Genomic DNA, 14,972 nt, shown 5'->3' on the forward strand with positions numbered 1-14,972 from the left:
GCAGAAACTGGAGTGTATGTAGCAGTAGCAGCAGTTTTGTAAGCCAGGTGCTTCATAATAGCAACTTTTTAAAGCTAGGAGTAAGTTTAAGGCAGGGAGGAGGAGACAGCCAAGGATTCTGGTTTGTTAACATGTGAAAAGCAAACAGCCCACGAGAAAGCAAGCTGGCAGCCAAGGGTAATGGATGTGGGATTCTAGCCATTGGGTTGCTAGGCTGATACCAGGTTTGTTGGCACAGTTTTTTAAAAATTTAGGACAGGCTTGTCTTCTTATGGGGAGTTTGGTGGGCTAAGGGAAGGAGTGAAATGAAAAGCGGAAGACGGGTGGCTGATTTGGTTGAACTAATCTGCATGTTCCGATTGTCTGCTGCACAGCCAACCCCCCAAAGCCTAGTGGCTGAGCACACAGACAGCCTGTGCTTGCTCCTGAACCTGCAGTTGAGCGTGGCCTGGTCGGACATCCTCACACGTCTGGTGGTCGATGCTGCTTGTCTGCTGGGACATGGATTGGGAGTGGGACTGGCGCTGGAGTGTGTAGCCTTTCCACCTGGCTGCCAGGCGTCCTCACAGTGTGGTTGGTGGTTGGGTTCTGCCCGTGAGCAGGTGAGCGTCTCAGTAGGAAGAGGAAGGAGGAGGCCTTTTTAGCTTTTATGACCCAGCCTTCATAGCCATTAGTCTCACTTCCACCGTGTTCTCTTCATTAGACAGAAGTGAGTCACCAGAACTGGCCTGTACCCAAAGGGTGGGAACTAACTCCACCTTTTGGTGGGAGACACGTCAAAGAATTTGTGGACATGTTTTAAAACGGCCATACCACTAATCATGGATAATCTCTTATTTTCTGTTTCAACAGACCCATGATAAGACACAGATTACAAATTAAAACATAGTGATGTTTATAGTGATCAGGGCAGGCCAGTAAATTTCATTTTTTTTTTACTCTTATTCGCTTATAGAAAAAGTTGTAATTCCTGTTTCATAGGAAGATAGTAGCAGAGTGATGTGACTGGTACCCATATGCTTTCCATCAGACACGACAGAGTCAGTTATCAAATGCAGATGAAAATTTTTGTTAGAGGAGGAAATGAAAACATTATATGGAATTCTTGAACAAGTCTGTGTGATGTCAGGGCCTACAGGAAAGCTCTTTCATTGGCGCTTGAAAAATGCAGATTTCAGCCGTAACTCACTGGGGGGATTTACACTGACCGGTAAGTGTGGAATATATTTTGTGTCTGGAAATAGTTAATTTAAAGTTCAAAATTATTTAATTCTAACCTGATGTTTGAAAAGTTGGTATAGATGGGACCAGAGAGACCTCACATGTTTAAACACAATAGTTTTTTGTCCGATTCCCTACCGAGAGTATCTCTGAAAGTAAATGTTTGCTACAGACGCCTGTTAAAATGTGAGGGGAAATCGAATTAGGATTCCAAATCCTTAGCCTTTTCTTACACACTCTCAGATCTCTTCCATATGGTTAAATCGTTAAAATTTCAGAGGCATATTTTAAGAGGAAATAGGATACTCGTCTTTTTACAACATAAGGAGAATAATAAATATTGCCTTGCTTTTCTCTGAGCTGGTTTGGTTCTGCCCGAGTGGGTCGCGGGGTCGGTTGGAAGTCAGGGCGGTTTGAGAGAGAGAGAGAGAGAGAGAGAGAGAGAGAGAGAGAGAGAGAGAAAGTGTGTGTGTGTGTGTGTGTGTGTGTGTGTGTGTGTGTGTTTCCTTAGTCAAGTGGGGTTTTACCAGCAGATTTGATTCAGTTTATTTAGAGGAAAATCTCAACAGTTTGTGATTCTTAAGCCTTGTCATACTTTTATGATACTTCAAATTCACTAACTAGTGAACTTCTTTTCAATATACTTTATTGCCAGCCTTGCCACTTGGAAAGAATTTATTTTAATCAGCAAATAATTAGCAGCCTTACTAGTCACTTTTTAACATTAACTTAGTTTCAACTGATTTTAATAATTTTTCCTTTACCCAGATAATAACGATTTCATTCTCCTGATGTCTAATAGTTGGGTGTCTGTCTTCTTTTTACTCTTCTATTGCATATAAAACTGTGGTCAATAATAATGGTTACAGCCGCTATTCTGTCTGGCTCCTCCCTGACTGCAGTGGAACTACCCTGAGTATTGTAGTTTCAGGCTGGTTCATAGCGCTTTCTCAGCATGCTAAAATTTTTTTAATTTAATTCAGAGATAGATACTGAATTTTATGGATGCAATCTCAGTATCTGAAGGCAGTTATAGAGCTGCTCCTTGCTAAAAGTCATGTCCTGGATTGTATTTAATTATTTCCTGATTATTAAGATACCCTTTTATTCCGAGAGGGAAAAGGAAACAGTACTTGATCATTGTGTAAAGTCTTCACACAGTGTTAGGTTTGGTTTCCTATTATCTGATGCATATTTTTCTTGGATAGTAAGTAAAATTGGTCATGCTTTCTTGGTATCACGGTCATTCCAAAATGGGAAGTTCCCATCTCTTCCACCTTTTCGAGCTGCACTGTCCATTGGAAGCCAGTAGCCACAAAGTTTAAGTACATTGTAGGAAATAATATAGGTCAATTTGAAAAATGCAGAAGCTAAGTGAGAGTTGTCCTTTACCATAGGGATCAGCACCAATCTTTTTATAGTTATATATGTACATACTTTTTTAAAATTTGTGATAAAAAATATGGGACGTGGGCCCTGACCAGTGTGTGGCTCAGTGAGTCGGGCATTGTTCCACAACCCCAAAGGTCGCCAGTTCGATTCCCGGTCAGGGCACATGCCTGGGTTGTAGGTTCTACCACCAGTCAGGGCGTGTACAAGAGGCAACCAATTGATGTTTCTCTCCCTCTCTTTCTCCCTCCCTTCCCCTGCCTCTAAAAATAAATAAAATCTTTTTTTAAAAAAGTACAGTGTGTGGCAAAAGTAGGTTTACGGTTGTTTGTATGGAAACTAACATAATAAATAATAATACCAGAATAAACTGTGTTTTGCAGTTGTACTCACAACTGTAAACCTACTTTTGCCCCACCCTGGATAATAGAAAATTTGGTACTTTAACCATTTTGAGTACGGTTCAGTAGCATTGATACATTTTTAATATCAAAAATTTATACTTTGCATGTGTCACGACCTGCATAGTTTTCTCTTAGAGGTGATCTCTTCTCTCAGCATTGGCACCTTTCATCCAAGCACACGTGCCGTTACTCCCAGGACAGCGTGGAGTCGGGGCGCGACGGCGGCGTCTCCCTCCTCACACGGCAGGAATCCCTGCATCCTCGGTCATGTGTTACCCTGGGGTTTGATCTGGACAGTTCACAGTACAATAGAGGGGCCTCCGCTTCCCGGGGTCCAGATTGACTGTGAAAGTGTGTATATATGCGTAGAGCTTTATCAGACGGTCTCCCCCACGTCTCTTAGGTGACACAGGCGTCTTTCTTTTGACCTGCTTACCCTGTGGATCATTTTGATACGTTTTCTAGTAGCAAACCAGTGATGTCTTCCTGGAATATACTTTGCTGAGTGTATTTCAGTATGTTAATACAACAATGAACTCAATTTGTTGAGAATTTTTTACATAAAGTGTAAGTTTGCCTGATCTGTAGTTTTTTTGTATCTATTTTATATTTGTGGAGTTCATGTGTCAGTATTATTGAAGGAAACAACAAATAAGGGCGTCGTTTTTACTGTTTTTTAATTTGTGGGACAGTTTAAATGGCACAGGAATTTTCTAGTCCTTAAGAAATGTGGTGTTAACAGCCATGAAACCAGCTTTTCCTGGTTGGTTATCAGAGTTGTGGTTTGATAAAGTTATAATCGGTTGTTACCCCTTTCAGGTTCTTTTTATTGTTGCTTATGTTGATTTTGGTTCTTCATGTTCTCACAGATAATCATACATTTCAGATTAATTGTTGAGTTCATTTGCATGGAAACTAGTGTTAATATTGATTATAATAATGACATCAAAGTTAACAAATATTAGGGATTATTTTATGTCAGATAGTAGTTCCATATTCAAGAGTGATTATCTTCTTGCAAATGAGATAAACACATTTTTCTTAAAGATTTCATTTATTTTTTAGAGAGGGGGAAGGGAGGGAGAAAGAGAAGGAGAGAGGGAGAGAAACATCAATGTGCTAAAGAAACATTGGTTGCCTCTTGCATGCCCCCTACTGGGGACCTGGCACGCAACCCAGGCATGTGCCCTGACTGGGAACCGAACCCCCCACCTTTCGGTTCTCGGGCCAGCACTCCATCCACTGAGCCACGCCAGCCAGGGCAAGATAGACACATTTTACCTTGTACGTCTTTGCATTTCATTGCTTCTGGTGAAGATCTCTTGGGTGTTCAGTAAATACTGGTGGAATGAAAGAATCGGTAAGATCTCCGGCAGAACATATGAATAGCCAGAGCTACCTAATGTTCATCAGTGATTTCTTCAAAGGTTAAAATACTCTTAGGTATTTTAAAGGACGTTAGAAAGTGTGGAAAACATTTTTTTAAAGAAGTGAACACATTTGGTTTTCATTATAAACATTCTGGAATTTCATAGGTGAGAGCAAAATCCTTTTAGTCTGAACATTTCTCATTAAAGGCTATCAGGACAGTGACATTTTAATGTGATAACATTGTCCAGGACCTGGAGCCAGCCTGACGTTACTGATGGGGATTCTTTGTTTAGCTCACACTGTGCCTGAAACGAAGTGCTTCCTCCTCCCGTCAGCCTGTCCCAGGCACTCCGGCGTGCACACAGGTGCGTCCAGGCGGCAGAAGGCTAGGCTGTGTCATGTCAGAGAGGCAGAGGCATTCTGAGTTTCGGCTTCTTCGGTTTATTCCAGAGGACAGCTTTGTCCTAGGCTTCCTGCGGCCGGAATTGTCCCCAGGAGTCACTTGAAGTCCTTTTGTGATCTTCTGAGCGAAGGGTGCTTCCAGGGGAAGGCAGGGTCAGACGCCTCCTCCTCGAGTAGCTCGTCTGCCCCAGTTGAGATTTTTGTACCATATTCTCTAGGGCGTGATGTGCGGGAACCCAAGATCCACTGGTCTTTGTCTTTAATTCTCCTGTTGGCTGTCCCATACTTCGGCAGTTGTACTCTTTCTTGCAATGTTCTTTGAGTGGTTTATGCTCTGTAAATCTTGTCATTACCAAGTCATTTCAAATAATTAAAATTAGACCAGTACTAATCTTTTCTAGGAAGACGCTTTTGCATTTTCACATAAGGTCCTTTGCTGTTGGGGCCTGAGCCGTTGCAGCAGCCAAAGCTACTTCTGCTGCAGAATCTTTTGCCCTTGGCCCTCCTACTCTGGGGTATTTGTGAGGTGTAGGGTCTCTTTGAACTTTGGGAGAGACCAACTGCTTTCTCAGTGGCATAAATTAGTTCTAGTATGCCTGGGTGACCCTTAATCTAGTTCCATTTTTCAAAGTTTTTGGCATTTGGATGAGACCTTTGCCTGTGTTGCCATAGCCTTACCCTATTTTTACCTTTCTTTGGACATTTCACTTAAGATATTTGGTTGGGGGGATATGGGAAAGGCGGGAGTGGGTATGTTTTTAATAAGCCTTCCTTTCTCAGGATCCAAAGTCTCTTAAAAGAAACAAAAAGATGCATTGGTTTTTATATGTAGTCAAGTGGTGTTTACTCTGAAAAGATAAGCCTTTATTTGCCCACTTTTGTAGTCTAATCATTCTCTCACATGTCTTTTCATGCTGGCTATGTGTTTGGTTCTATACTACCTGCATAGTTAGATTCCCACACTGGTTACTTTAATTTAACCTTCCAGGTTATTTCTAGGCCCTTCAAGTTTTGACTCCAAACTAGCTAGTGAGGCAGCCTCTTGTGTGAGGAGCAGCACTGGGTTTGCCAGGTGAGGTCTCTGGCAAGGGGCCACTTCTGTGGGAGTGTCCAGCCCTGAATCTGTATCGTCATAAAGTAACATTGGGTCAGGTGGTCTGTGTGGCCCGCCCTTTTCTCTTGGTTCATTTCGCAGAAATCTCCCCACTGCCTGTGACTTGGGTTTTCCTATCGCCTTTAATTGCTCACTGTTCTCAGTGTCCTCCCTGCCCTCCATCTGTGGGTCGCTCTAGGTGACACTCAGAAAGCCACTAGACAGAAAGAACCCCGCCGCTCTAGAGCTGTCCCCTCACAGACAGGAGCTTCGTGCCCCCACAGGTCCAGACAGCTGTCTCGTTCTCGAGCCTGTTCTCTGAGAGCACAAGCCGTGATCCTCACGCACACTGGCCTTGGTTTCTGGGCAGAGGTTTGAGTAGCTAAGTCTGACCTCTGGGGCCGTCAAGCCTGTCAGTGCAGGATGATGAAAGGCCTGTGTAGCCAGCCAGCCACCCGCTGGTTCCAGCGCCTGCCAGGGCCACAGCTGCGCCCAGACGAACACAAGGGGGCAACCTTTCCCACAGGTTCCCGTCCTGTCTGAAAACAGAACAAAGACGGGTGTCTGTGTGGGCGCCTGCAGGAGCCCTTGCTCTGCTTCCGAGCCCAGAGCCCATGTGTGACATTTGTAACCTTAACCCTCACCTCTGTGTTTATAAAGATGCTAAGCTGTTGGCTGAAGGGCATATGAGTGCTGATTGGGTTTTTGCGTTTTGAGCTGAACTTAGTTAACACAAGCAGGATTCCTCTGGAGGCCCATCACCGACCCCGCGCCCAGCCCAGATTCCTGCGCATGGCAGGCAGGCGGTTTTCATTATCCAGCGTTTGGAGATGTCTGATTCATGAGAACAGGGAAGCCGAGATGAGTGTAGCTTGCCGCTTGGACCTGAGGAATGATTTCAAAGCAGTCACTTAAATTTATTTTGGCTTTCTCTCTCCTGCCCCTCCCAGCTCTGCTCCGAATACTAGGGGCATTGTTTCAGTTGTATATTTTTCCCCTTTGGTTTTCTCTTCATCTTGGAAATTGAGTTATAACTCCTTAGGTTGTTTCTACTTGGAAAAAGCATTATTATGAAAATATATGCTTCTTCGTGGGCAATGAAGCAGAATATAAAGTATCAGTAACGTCCTGCTCTCCCATGCAATTAGAAGCACATTGTCACAAGGCTTGTTTTATGCCTCCCAGATGACTGTCTGTTAATTTATGGCAGTTCAATGCATAATTGCATTGATGATCATATTTCAAAGGATTTGGGTCTATTGGTTTAAGTGCAGAATTGAAGTAAGAAGAGTTATTCCTTCACTGTATGTAAACCCGTCTTATTATTTGACTCTGTAATGGCTGGAAGAAATCAGATACGCTTTGCAAATCAAAGGCAAAGCCCCTTTCCCCTGGGGATGGCAGTGGGGTAGAGAGAGGAACGTTTCCTTTTAGGTATCTACAGAAGCAGCAGATTTATTGCATAATAGTTGTTTTTCTTTACACCACAAGCCTTCAATTTTTCCAAAATGACAATTATAAAATTTCATTTTCAAAACAGTTTACATACTGTCATCATATTTGCATATCTTGTGTTAACTGATACAAGGATGCCACGCTTATAAATTCACTTGGGAGACACATCAGACTAGATTGAATCAGCATTTACTTAGGTCTGTCGTGTGTGTGCCAGGTGTGCAGACAGTCACTTTGGTGTGTGTTTTCTCATTTAAGCCTCACAACCAACTTGAGTGGTAAATTCGTGACCCTCATTTGGTAGATGAGAAAACCGAGAAGGTTTTGACTTGCACAACTAATTACACTAGCCCGGCCATCCTTTATTCACTAGATTTTGTTTTCTGTACAGTTGTGTAGCTGAGGTTATTTTAAAAACTGCTGTTACTGATTCTCCTCCCTTTCTGTGGTTGTTAAAATGAAAACATACTACCTTTCACCTTCTGCTTATGGAGTCCCTGAATGTTACAGGTCATGCAGTCCAGCCCCTTCCTCCTGTGAAAAGGGAACCTGAGTCTTGGAGAGACCAAGTTTTCTCTCAGCTTGGGCAGTGAGGTTTGGAACTGGAGCTCTGTTCTTTCCTGAAGGGAACTAACTGATGGGAAGGACGGGGGAGAGATGGCTTGGCTCCACTCCAAAGGGAGAAGAGAGAAGGTGAACCATGAGAAAGTGTCCGTTTTATCCAGCTTGGAAAGAGACACTGTATAGAACTGAGATGGTGAGACACCCCCACCCTCAGTCCCCAAAGAGAAATATCTCCCAGGGTCCCCTTGCACTTCCTCAGTGCTGGTGTCACTTCCGAGGAGCCTGGTTGGGTTTTGTGTGCGACCTCCCATGGGCCTTCACGGTCTGGCTGCTTCTCCCCATCTCACACCCACGGCTTCATCTCTCACCACTCTTGAATACGTCAGAACTTTTTAAGAACTTGTTTTATTGAGATGTGATTGACGTAGAACGTTGTGTGAGTTTAAGATGCAGGTTGCGATGATTTGATACGTTTACGTTTGGAATGTCATTGGAAGTGTGGTGTTAGCTGGCACCACCGTCACGCCACGTGATCACCATCACTCCTTGTGGTGGGAACAGAGCGACCGAGCGACTCTGATGTTTATAATGCAGTGCTTGTTATTTACAGTCACTTTGCTGTGCATGCAGTCCCCAGCATTTCTCTACCAGTTTGCAAGGTAGCACCCTAAAACAGCATATCCCCAATTTCCCTGCCTCCAGCCCCCGGTGACCGCCCTTCTACTCTCTGTTTCTGTGGACTTGGCTTTTTCAGATTCTACGTATCAACGATATCGTACAGCACTTGTATTTGTCTGACTCACCACATGTAGCACCACACCCTCAGGGTCTACCCATGTCATTGCATGTGGCAGGCTTTCCCTCTGTGTCGTGGCTGAATAATACTCTGTTGTATGTGTGCATGTGCGTGTGTGTGTGTGCGCGTGTGCGTGCGGCAGCTTCATTGTGCATCCAGTTGTTGATGGACACTCAGTGTCCATGTCCTGGCTAAGAGAATGGCGTGTTGAACCTGGGGGTGCACACACTCTTTGAAATGCTGTGTCTGTTTATTTGGCTATGCACGCAGAACTGGAATTGCTGGGTCCTATTTTCATTGTGTTTTTATTTTTTTAGGAACCTCCATACTGTTTCTATAGTGGATAAACCAATTTACTTTCCCACCAACAGTGACGACATTGGGATTTTCATACCTGTGTGTCTCAGAACATGCTGTTTCTTCTTCCCAAGTGTTCTTTTTCCCTGCGCTGCCTGGTCAGCTCGGGCTCGAAGCCCCGCCCCAGTGCCATCGCGCTCTCGGCTGGCCCAGCTGCTCTAGGAGAGACTCCTGGCTCCTTCCTGAGTTCTGTGTGCTTTTAATCCCTTTCTCTCAGAACAGGGATTCCGTGGTGTTGGTTGTGCTTTCAGTTGGTGTCTCTGAGCTCAGGGGCAAGGACCATCATTCTTTGGGCTTGTCTGTACTGCTGAGCCCAGGCCTCTCACACAGTGGGTGCATGTTACCAGGCTTCACGTCCCAGCGCAGGTGGGAGTGAATAGAGGCATGGCTGTTCTGTCCTCCCAGGTGCCCCTTTGGGGCATAGAGGAATGGAATTTGGAGCAGGACGAAGAGTGTATGGGATATCTGGGAAATATTGTTTCAGTTATTCACTAGTTTGCTCGTGTTTCATTTCTAGATCACGTATGGGGAAATCGAGGGGCCGCAGATCAGAAAGGGAGAATGGAGGTCCAGCTTGTACTCGGAACATGAATTTCTAGCATACAACCACCTGTCACGTGCCTCTTTGTTGCTTCTGATGTTCATTGCACTCGCTGGGAATTAATGTCTCCCAAAGGCCTGTGTGCGAGTGCAGACTTACAGGAGACAGCGAGGCCGTGTGTCTTTCACATGCGGCTAGATTAATCTGCCCAGATGTGGGGTCCCATAAATGCGGCTGTCCCCAGCCCTTGGTCCCCGAGCTGTGAGGGTCTTCAAGGCACACAACATCGGTCCTACTCAGGTCTTTCAAAATACTGTTTTTTTGAGTAATTTCTAGTGTTTTCTAGACTTGTTTTGCCCACAAAAGTTTGATTTTCTTCATAAGCCTAATTATCCATGTTTTGGATAGTGAATTTGAAAAACAAATCCCTTGATGAGGTTAGACAAGTTTATAACTGAAACCAGTGTGTTAAACCTATGTTAAAATGTGACAAAAAACCAGAACAAGTAAAAGTGTTTGTGTACTGGTATAGTTATAGATAAATTGCATATATTGATTCTAACTAAATGATAGGAAAATATTTCCAAAACTTACACATCATGACCAAATTTAAATTTATTTTAAAATTTATCAAGCCGGTAGATTTGCTTTGCATATATCATAGAGTATTATTCATATTTTGTATTTCGCTTTTTGTTTTCTTCAGTATACCTCATCTCGTTTTAGATTCTGAAACTAGGACTGTGGGTGAGAGGACAAGATGAGCCTTTGAGCCCATCAGCGCCGTCTCCCTGCCCTGGTGGGGCGAGCTGTCCTTACACCTGACAGTGTCTCTAGTGTGCTTGGAACTAAGTAAGTGCCGGGAAATGTTTCTGGAGCCAGTCCTGGGAAACAGTTTGGCTTCACAGAATGAAGGTGAAATCCTGTCTGGTCTGAGAATGTAAGGTCCCACAGGTTAGGGGAGCCGGGATTGAGCCAGGGCTGACATCCAGTTGCCCCGACAGCACCACTGACCAAACCCCCCCCCCCACGTGTATATATGTATATATAATTTGAATTGTTTTGTGTTTTAAAAATAATACTCATTCTTTGTTGGCAAATTTAGCCAATAAGTTTTTGATTTGATTTTTACTCATTTGGATTTCAAAAGTAAAACATGCTTATAGTAAAAATCTGAATGATACAGAAATGTCAAATTAAGTCTCATCTTTGCGACCAAATCAGCATGTACCTTACCATAGGTGTTCTCTGTAAAATACATGCACGCACACAGCAGTCGCCTGTCTGCTTGTTATGTCAGATTAATATTGGATGTGTTAGGAGTTTGGTGCAGGTCGGCAGCTGAGCCTGGAGCTCTTGCCCACACGGCGTCGGGAGTCACAGTATCCTGTGTGTGCAGGTTCTGCCCTTGGGCAGCTTATCGCTTCTGACGTATTTTCAAATGTATTACTGTTGTTAATCTGTTTATTAATTCACATGAGGACTTTCTCTTGTCTTTGTGACTATTTTATCACCAACTATTTAGCTACAGCCAGAGATTTTAACTTTGCCACAAATATAAAACTCCTCTTTGTCAGAAAGACTACATGCAATGCCTGAAAAGTTGCTTTCAGATTTGATTACACAGTTTTCACATGTCCTTTAAGAAAGTGAGCATGATGGCTCTGCGTGAAAAGCTGTGGCGCTTGACCAGAACCTCTCGGTTCGTTTCTAATCCTTTAGAGATGGAGAGTAATTTGATGAAAGTCGACTGGCCTGAAAGGACCCTGGTAAGATGCAGAACTGGATCTGGATTAAAGTCACACTATTTTCTGCCCTCGCCCGAGGTTTAAAGGGAATCACTGAAATGAATGAGCTTGGGATTTCTTGTCCAAATCCGTTTTTAATACCACCACCTTATGTTTTTATAGCACTGTATGCTTTTCAAAATGCTTTTATCTGTAGTATTTGATCTGTCCAGTTTGCTTTTAGCTTCTATATTTCAAAGGCCAGTAATGGTTAGGTTGGAAGTACTACCTATTAGAATAGTGACTTTGAAAACCCTCAAATCATTTCCAGGTGTTTTCGATGAATAATGAAACTTTAAACTTTATTTTCTATAAAAGAAAACTTTACTGCTTTAAGTAAATCTTCTTGGAAATTAATAGCTGCAACAAAATCAACTTGTTTTTGTTCTTTGTTTTTACTATAAATATATATAATTTATTGAGGTATGGTTAATGAATAATATGTGTAGCAGAAGGTGTGGATGTAGCCAAGCAGAGAAGATGGTGTGAAGAAAACTGTCAGTTTTTCTTAAATACCTGAGATGATAGAAGTGAATTTTAAATAATTTTCATCACAGAAAAATCCCTCTTTTTGGTCACATTAGGGCTGCAAACCAGGATGGAAAAGATTAAGGAGAACCAGAAAGTGAAGTAGTAGCTCTGCAGTATATATGTTGGAGATTTTACTTGTGACCTAATGTACCTTTTTAGAAACGTTCTACAGACATTAAAGCTCATTTACACACACATACCCCACTATTAAGTCAGTGTTGCTGCTTATATTACTTAAGACATGAAGCTCTAGCTGGTGTGGCTCAATGGATTGAGTACAAGCCTGTGAACCAAAGGGTCGCCGGTTCTATTCCCGGTCAGGGCACAGGCCTGGGTTGCAGGCCAGGTCCCCAGTAGGGGGCGTGCAAGAGACAACCATACATTGATGTTTCTCTCCTTTTCTTTCTCCCTTCCCCCCTCTCTAAAAATAAATCAATAAAATCTTTTTTTAAAAAAGACATGAAAACAACATTACTTGAGACATACGTAAAACCTCTGCTCTCATCCTGCTGCCACCCCTTTCTCATACTGTGTGGATGATTGTACTGCCATGAAGGCGCAGAAATGTCCAGTGAATCTGAAGTCGTCCCTCCGCCTTTTGTGAAGACTAGAGAGTTGAAAAGAAGCCTGTGCACTCTCGGTACAGCTCCTCATCACTTCGTCACTCACAAAGCAAGTGTGGCCACTCCCCTCTCTTGGAGCAAACATGGAAGAATCAGTTCACATATAGAAAGAGATGTCATTTCCAAAGAAAAACATAATAAAACCAAAAAGCAATAGGACTGCTTGGAATAGACTTCTTGTCAGAAACCAGCCAAGGAGAACAGATTTGGTGATAAGTGCACCCATCCTCCCTAAATCTCATGGAAAGAGTTGGGAGAAATGTAATAACAAAGGTTTTCAGGATGGTCTAGGAAAATTTATTCTGTAGCTCTGAGGTACTGAATTTTTAGCCAATCTGAATATTGTCACTGGGCTTACAATAGGCCCTGTGTTCCCTGTTTGTGAATAGGGTCATTTGGCAGCTGGTTAAATTTCTTAGGGAGTCACTGAAGCCAACATTAAAACAAAACCAAGCACAGGATTCCCTGAAAACTGGAAGTTTGCCCAGAAGAACAATGTCAGGTTATCTTACGAGTCCAAGAGCAGAATACATGAGCGGTACGTATTATTAATGAAGGGCTCACCTTTCAAGGGTGGCTCAAGCTGGTCACATTTTTATCCCTATGGTTTTGGTTTCCTCTTGATGAGGCTGCGGCCCTCTAGGACCTCAAAGGCGAGGAGAGATGTGAAGCCGGCCAGAACAGTGGCTAAAGAGAGTGACTCAAGTTTACAGTCCCAGGTTAATGGTTCTTAATCCAGTTATTTTGCCTTTGGTATTGTTAGGAAAGTCATCGTTACAGTCACCAAGAAAGGTGTGACAGCTGTGTCACTGTGCAGAAGACCTGCAGATGAGACACACAGGACTCCAAACAGTGAGCGAAGCTCCTGGTGTGCGCAGGACTTGGCGGAGGCATCAGGAAATTTCAGGCCATAGCTGTTAACACACATTTGTAGCAGCCTCAGAGTGGTTTCGGGACATAAGTGAGCTTTTTAAAAGTAACTCCAACGTGGAAAAGACAAATCCTGTGATCAGGTTGACCTGGGAAGCAGCGAGCTCACTTTCCCGATGGAGGTGGGGGTTACCTCAGTGCATCTTCTCCGTGAGAAGCAACTGCCCTGCTGCTCTGTAAGCCACACAACTCTCAGTGAGGGCGCAGCCATACACTCCCAGTGGGACCAGCCACACAGATAAAATAAGCCCAAATTCTAAAATGGGATGTACAGGAAGCTGCCCAGGTTAGCATAGACAGACATCCCGTAGCGCTCTCTGGTGCCTCCCAAACTGTCTGTCTGGCATTTCAGGTCCTTCGTGATATTTGGGGGATGTTCCACCACATTTGGAAGTAAAGGGAAGCTAGATAGATTGTAAAGAGAAGGTGAAAATGTCAAATTACTCAGTTTGACAGAGAAGGGATTATTGGATAAAATACGGTGAAACAATTTACAGCCAAAATGTGTGCAATCATAAAAACAAAGGATTGTCAAGTTTCTCATCTGAGGACTTCGGTCCAAAAACAACTCGAAGAGTGGGGTGAATAATAATTCCACTGTTCTAAAAAATTAAAGGAGATCTCCGTTTCCCCAGACCGTGTTAATGTGAAACAAGTGCTTCAGTGCAGGAAAAGAAACCCATCTTTAAACCAGTCCCCCCACGCTGGTCTCTCAGAGACAAAGCTGGTTTGAGTTCTGCAGAGTCACACATTGGTAGTACCCCCGCCCAGAGACGGGCAGTTCTCAGGAGTCGCGTGTGTGCGTCTTTCTGTGTGTGCCCCCCTCCCCATTCATAGAGTTAGGACTTTAGACTACCTATTTTCAAAAATAAAAAAGTGAAAATTACACCTCTGCCTCACACAGGAAGCCAAGATAAAAATCCAGACATTAAAAAGTGACGTGTGTGCGTGTTGTTTGTGTAAGCACTACACACTAAACAGTGAGAAGAGTGTTTGTCAGGAGCAAGGACGGGACGGCGAACTTTTCTCTACATGCTACTGTTTTGCTTAACTCATTATAATACATATCTTCTGAAATGAAAAGAGGATAAAAATAAAATTAAGAACAAAAATTCAACTTATAAATACCTAAAAGAAACTAACAAAAAGAAAAAAATTACTGGCAGCTGCAATTCTAAACGTTGCCAGTAGAGGGGCAGAGGCTGGGCTAAAACAGCTAGCCCTCTCCCAGTCTCACAGGACTGGTTGCTTTGCTCCTCTCTGCAGGGGACCCTGGGTAAAGGTACTGGGGTCTTCAGGAGTTGCTGCTTCGTCCTGTCCACAGGCTGTGCCCTGTTCCTGTGTCTAACCAGCTCTGTAGTACAGAGGGTGACCCACTGCCTCTGTCTCCCTCCTCCTTCCTCCTCTCCCCTCCTTCTGTACCTTACTTGGCATTTTTCCTTTTCCTTCAGTGGAGGAAGGGCTTGTGGGAGAGATTACAATGATTCTGGAAAGGAACATAAATATTA

The 14,972-nt window shown here is 43.5% G+C and overlaps 1 protein-coding gene across 3 annotated transcripts in view; it reads left to right on the forward strand.

The window, feature by feature from the left end:
• EFL1 (elongation factor like GTPase 1) overlaps positions 1 to 14,972 on the forward strand; it is a 339,962-nt gene that overhangs the window by 290,789 nt on the left and 34,201 nt on the right. The window lies entirely within an intron of this gene.

Source organism: Desmodus rotundus, chromosome 10, assembly GCF_022682495.2.
Source record: "Desmodus rotundus isolate HL8 chromosome 10, HLdesRot8A.1, whole genome shotgun sequence".
In the NCBI taxonomy this organism is placed as follows: domain Eukaryota; kingdom Metazoa; phylum Chordata; class Mammalia; order Chiroptera; family Phyllostomidae; genus Desmodus; species Desmodus rotundus.